Consider the following 6525-nt stretch of genomic DNA (forward strand, 5'->3'; position numbering starts at 1 on the left):
AGGCTACTGACTGTATGTCCAGTGTATGCTGAAAGCACACTCACTCCTGGAAGGTGACACCTCATAGGAAGAATAGACACAGCTTCATCGATGATCGTTATAAGAAGCTCTGCCAATACCCTGGACTAAACCTCATGAAAGAGGGACTTCCATGTCAGGATTGCCTTCTTTCACTAGCACACACTTCAGCCTCCATGGCTACTGTTGGTCTCCTGGCATCCTCTCTGACCAATCCCATCTGTTAGCTCAGAATCCGACCTTCGCATTGGCTGATGCCCAGTTTATGACATCATTCTCCCTCCAACCCAACCTACCAACCCTGGTAGGTTCTTGGGGTTGCCATGTCAATGCCTGTAAACAAATTTGGATCATCACAGGTCTCCTGTGACCAGTGACCAGTAAGTGCTGTCTGATACCAGACACACTTGCGATTCAGGTCAGCTGATCAGACAAGGACAACCAATTCTCTTGCTCCATTGTACTCTGGATTGCTGATACTCTCCCTCTGACCATGGCAGGTAAGGAAAGAAATTTTAAAATATTAAAAAAATAAGAGATCACAACTCCCTTATTTTTACTCAACTTTTAAATTTTTGTGTAATCGGTATATTATTGACGCTGTTAGAGATATCTGGTATTGAATGTCACATTTAGATTTGGTTCTTCCTGGGGTTAGAAAATATGGATATTAAAAAAGGACAAATTGCAGATATGACCCTGGAGGTACACAAAGGCAGTTAGGAACTGCATGTTACAGATAACCACAGATTAAATAAAAAGAAACGAGACATTGTCACATCCCAGCCCATTATTATGCAGCCACACTGTTGAGATTAGTCTAGGTAATGGTTTCCTATCACATGTAGAAAACAATATCCAGCTCTAGTCCCTGGCTCTTATACTCTATCCAGCCCATCTTCCACAGCATTCTCCACATCTTTTGGTTGTTTTGGATGTTAACAACATGGGCGGGGTACTCCACAGTCAGTTGTTCCCTGGACAAGAACTGACACACCAGTGTGTGCAGGAATTTTCACAAGGATTCCCTACTAGGAGAGTTACAAGAAATTAACAATTACTGTGGAAGTGTTCATTGAAGAATCAATTTAACCAACTTTTAATTAAGAAGTGTTCATTGAAGAATCAATTGAACCAAATTTATTTAAGAAACAATATTTTTTTTTTTTGGTTTTTCGAGACAGGGTTTCTCTGTGTAGCTTTGCGCCTTTCCTGGGACTCACTTGGTAGCCCAGGCTGGCCTGGAACTCACAGAGATCCGCCTGGCTCTGCCTCCCAAGTGCTGGGATTAAAGGCGTGCGCCACCACCGCCCGGCAAGAAACAATCTTATTCAGAGATGAACCCTTTACTACATTAGTAGTACATATGTAATGTACTACTACATTACATACAGAAAATTTCCAAAGTGCACCTTTCTTTGGGACAGAATGTGCCTTGCAGCCTTCTGCACCTGTGCTGAGGAATGTTCCACCCTTAGCAGGAAGTGTGTGCAACTTCTCCAGGGTCTCCACCCCAGCTGTGAGTTCAGCATGGCTCTTGCCATCAGATTCCAGCACTTGTTGCCAGTCACTTGAAACATAGGGACTCAACATGAAATTATATAAGCAGGTTGTATTCATGCAGTCATATTGGATGTGTACTGAATTTATACAAAAAATAAGAAGGAATGGCTTACATAAAAAGTAGTGGGGAGCTAGATGATGAAGGGATTCTTCATTAAATACAGTTCTTATATATGAAAATTCTGATACATCATTTCATTAAGAAAGCTCAGAGTAGAAACAAGCCTAGTGGACATGGAAAGAACCTATAATGCCAGCACTCTGATGCAGAGGTAATCCAGTCTGTGTGATTTCAAGGTCAGACTGATCTAGGTAGAGAATCTCTCTCTCTGAATAGAGGAAGATCGGCACAGAACAGGACAAAGGCACAGGCGTGAGAAGCTGTCTAAGGTTCTCCTACTTCAAACACTTCTGTTCTGAGACACAGGTGTGAGAACAAGACAAAGCAGGGCAAAGAAGGGTGTTGTCTAGTCAGAGCAAGGGTCAATGTGGATCAACTAGGAAGTCCATGCCCACACAGGAAGAACAGGCAGCTCATCAAATGAGTGTCATCCTATCCATTACCAAGAATCATTCTGAACCATTTGTTTGGGATATGTGAGGGAAAATAGGTCTCAGACTCTCCCAGACAGGACAAACTGCAGATAACAAAGCTCCTCATGGGAAGCCACACAGATTCCATCTCACTGTTCTTCCCACTTTCCTCTTCCTTCCTACAGAAAATTTCCAAAGTGCACCTTTCTTTGGGATAGAATGTGCCTTGCAGCCTTCTGCACCTGTGCTGAGGAATGCTCCACCCTTAGCAGGAAGTGTGTGCAACTTCTCCAGGGTCTCCACCCCAGCTGTGAGTTCAGCATGGCTCTTGCCATCAGACTCCAGCACTTGTTGCCAGCAGCTCATGGACAGTACCTACCCCTACTTACCAGCTGGTACAACCATATTGACTGCACTGACTGGCCATGGCCAGAGCTCTGCCTCAGCACTCTCCTATCCAGGTGTTCTCTAGTGGGATCCCACGGGAAGCACTAACAAGAGGGGAGCTACACTCCAGGACTTCACTGTAACTGTCATTGACCAGAATAACACATTCTCCTCCTTGTCTATGACATCCCAGGGTGATAATATTTTAGATCCCAATTCCTTACTCCTCTCGTATCCAGTACTACCTGCCAGCCTTGTTCAGGCCACACCACCACAGTTGCCAAATCAAGGATACAGCCTGGCACCTTCCTACCAGGAGGGCAGCCAGGTCTATTACAATGATGTCAATAGCCTGGGTCCTCTGATGGCTGAGGAACTCAGGCAATACCTGCAGGCCTGTGGCTCTGTGTCCTACTCTGGGGGTCAGGCCTCTGCCCTGCAACGAGGGATGGTGGTGATGCCAAAGGAGATTCAGCCAATGAATGTCCAAATACCCTTCACCACCTCTGCCATCTACTATCCCACACCTGCTAAAGACATGCCAGACACCAGTCTTCAAGGGGAGTAAAGCCAGGAGGGGAGGAGTGAGATCAGCACTCAAAGCAGACACAGTTCGACCTTTCAGCAGTGGATGTCCTCAGGGAGAAAGGATGGGAGTCCTGAGAGCCTGGCTCACCATCCCCATCTTCAGTCTCTATAATGACTGACAATGCAGGTCAATGAGTGGCACCCATCCTCCATTAAGACATGTCCAAGACACCACCACAGACACACACATCACTGACCTAGCTTATCAGTCCCATGCACCATTACACAGCAATCACCTCCTGCCTAATCTATTCCTCGAGGCTGTAGAGGACACCAAGGCCTTTCTGTTTGGAAATACTTTATTTTCTCTGGGTTCAATTCTGACTCCAGAGCAGTGCAACTCCAAATCTGTCCTAGAGGAAGTATTACTCGCATATTCCAAGTGCTGGCCCTGCCATTCTCTTACAAGCATAAGTGCAATGAGAGTCCAGTATACCCGGTGCACCAGTGTACAACTGCTGGTTGGGCAAAGCTTCTCTCTCTCTCTCTCTCTCTCTCTCTCTCTCTCTCTCTCTCTCTCTCTCTACTCTCTCTGTTTCTCTCTGTCTGCAGTGTACAATTGCTAAGTTAGGCAAAGATTTTCTCTCTCTTCTCCCTCTACCACTCACCATACCCTACTTCTCTCTCACACTCTCTCTCACTCGCATTCTCTCTGTCTCTCTCTCTCCCTTTCCCTCTCTCTCCCCTTTTCTTTTGCTATGGCTATTCAGAGGTGATCCAAGGCTATGCATGATCACTATGATATGTTGAGTAATGCCGAGAGTTGGAAGACAAGGGTAAGTTCTTGAAAACTGTGGACCAGACAACCTGCCTGATAGCAAACTTCCACGGAAATGAGGGTCACTCTTACAGAGACATGGGAAAGGAAAGGAAGAACCACACCCCAAGGGAATTCTGTCACCTCCCCATGATCACTATGCATGCACACAACACACAAACACTGAGGAAAACACAAACATTTGAGAAAACATGATATCACATGGCTACCATAAATAAGACAGTGGTCACAATTCTCCCAAGAGAGGTGCCACCTGTGCTACTCAAGGAGAGCTCATAGGAATGCCTTTCCCACTGCTGTAGGTGTCTGAGTACTGAGGTGAACTGAAAAGTGGGGAGCACCTCACTTACCAGGCACTGACTTCTTCCTTGACTCTTTTTCAGTGGTGAAAATGGAGACATCCCTAGATTTGTCAGCTTCAGGCCAGACACTCTGTCTGCTGCAGAATCCAGACCTCTGCAGTGCCTGCACCCAGGATGTCCAGAAGTCACCACCTGTCCGTGGGGACTGATCATTAACTGCTCTCATGCACAGTATTTTGGTAATCCTGCCCTTGCCTCCTGCTCCGAGCCTGGAAGAAACAGAGAACAACAACTTGGATTTGATGACAGCTGATCTATCAACTCATCTGGATACCTATGAGGGCATAAAAGAAAACCAAGACCCATCACTTCTCCCTTTAGCACATGCTAACATGCAGCAGGCCCTGGACTACACTGATTCAGGGAGCCTAAAACAGAAGCTTTCTCCTGACAATGCCACCTTGGGAAGTAGCACCCTTGGTCAGTATGAGCCTGGGTTGTTGCAAAGTGTGATGGACTCCAGCATGGACTTTGCAGACATGACTACACTGGGGACAGATATTCACCTTCCCCGACTCTTCAACTCAATCACTGACATGACCCATTCCAAGATCCCACAGCAACCCAATCCAAAGACACCAGGAGGGATCAGGCCCAGGAAAGCTCCAGCATCATCAGTTTACCTGTGGACCAAGTGAGAAAGAATGTCCAGAAATCCTCTGAGATGCTTGATGGGTCTCCTCAGGCCAGAATCCAGCTCCAGGACTGGGTGAAGGGTGAAGAGGCGGTGTGCAGTGCTGGGTCCAGTGAAGGGGCTATTGACAACATGCCTAAACACTTGGAGGGCAAGGCTCACATTGCCACACCTAGCATGCCCAGCAGAGCTAAGGCTCAGGGGCAAGACAAGACCAAGAGAACCAGAGAAAACAACTCCAAGAAAACAGAGGAACTCAAGAAGTCAAGGAATAGTGTCAAGGAGGAAGAAAACCACCAAGCCAAAGAATCAGAGGAAGAGGAAAACTTCTGGAACTCAGGCATGACAGCTTTAAAAAGCCTCGAACTCACCTCGGCATGCACATTCTAGAATCCGTGCAAGTCTTTCACCCACTGGGGAAGAAGAGTGAGAAGAAAACTGGCATCTCCTCATCCCGGGCTCAGCTAAACGTCACCAACAACAAAGATCCCAGGACAGGCCCAGTTACCACATACCTTCTGGATGTGCCAAGTGATGGCCCAGGCCCTGGTAAAACCCTGAGCAATGCTCAGAGACCAGAGAGCAATCTCCACAGGGAGTGTCCATCTCCATCCCAGTATGAGCTGCCCCCACCAGGGAAGGTCAAGTTAGTACCTCTGGCTTTCCCAGCCGTGGACATGCAACAAGCAAGACCTGTTTCTAGAAAGCCTTTCCCCCTGGCTTCTCGCAGGGCCCCTGCAGTATGCCCTGTGAGGCCTCATTCCCACTCCGCTCAGCCTACCACACTCAAGCCATCTAAACCAGCTCCTGCCAGTACTTCTTTGATGGCCTCTGACAAGCCAGTTCTGCCTAATGCTACCAGTGCCACACGAGATAACAAAACCAACCCCATCCATTCTTGCCCTGGGCCTCAGCCAGCTCTCTGTAGGCCAGAATCCTACAGGGCATCATCTCACACTTCACTCCACAGGGAGCTTCCTTCTGCTGACAAGAAAAAAGCCCCATCAATCCCCAAACCTCAAATCCAATATCTACTGCAAGACTTCAGCCACCAACCAATTCCATGGAGGAAAGTCCACATTCCAGGGCCAGTCATCTCACAGCCCATCACAGAAGAGCAGAGACCAGAGAGGGAGGCCATGAAGAGGCAGGCTCAACGGGAGAGAGAGAATGCTGCCAAGTACACCTCTCTGGGCAAACCACAGCTCTTCCTTTAGAGGAAGAAGGATATGGAAATTTCTACATATTATGGCTATGTCATGTAAGGGCTGCCCTAGACTTTGGAACACAGTACTGTTCAACATAGAGAAGGTCAGAAATAGAGACACATATACATGTATACATTGGATATAAAAACTTGGACGTACATGTACGTATGTAGGTATGTATTGAGTTAATGTGAATAATATGCACATCCCAGGGTTTATATAAAAATGGTCAGACATAGTTTCTATACTTGTAAATATCTGAAGACACTAACACTAAAAGTGACTGGAGAATCTAAAGTCAGTTACTTTTTATTCATGAATAAGTATATATATAGAGTTTTGATGGTTTCTTGGTACCTTTGCTATTATTCATTTATGTAGTCTAAGTAGTAATATATGTTACATAAATACATCATATGATATAAGTCCCCTGGTAGTGTTATTTAAGGTAAA

At 46.3% G+C, this 6525-nt stretch overlaps 1 pseudogene; it reads left to right on the forward strand.

Moving 5' to 3' along the window:
* Positions 1-511: 511 nt before the first annotated feature.
* Positions 512-6129, forward strand: LOC128124136 (uncharacterized protein C2orf78 homolog; annotated as a pseudogene).
* Positions 6130-6525: the final 396 nt, after the last annotated feature.

This window comes from Peromyscus californicus, unplaced genomic scaffold (assembly GCF_007827085.1).
Source record: "Peromyscus californicus insignis strain IS unplaced genomic scaffold, ASM782708v3 Scaffold_4__1_contigs__length_199733344, whole genome shotgun sequence".
Lineage (NCBI taxonomy): Eukaryota > Metazoa > Chordata > Mammalia > Rodentia > Cricetidae > Peromyscus > Peromyscus californicus.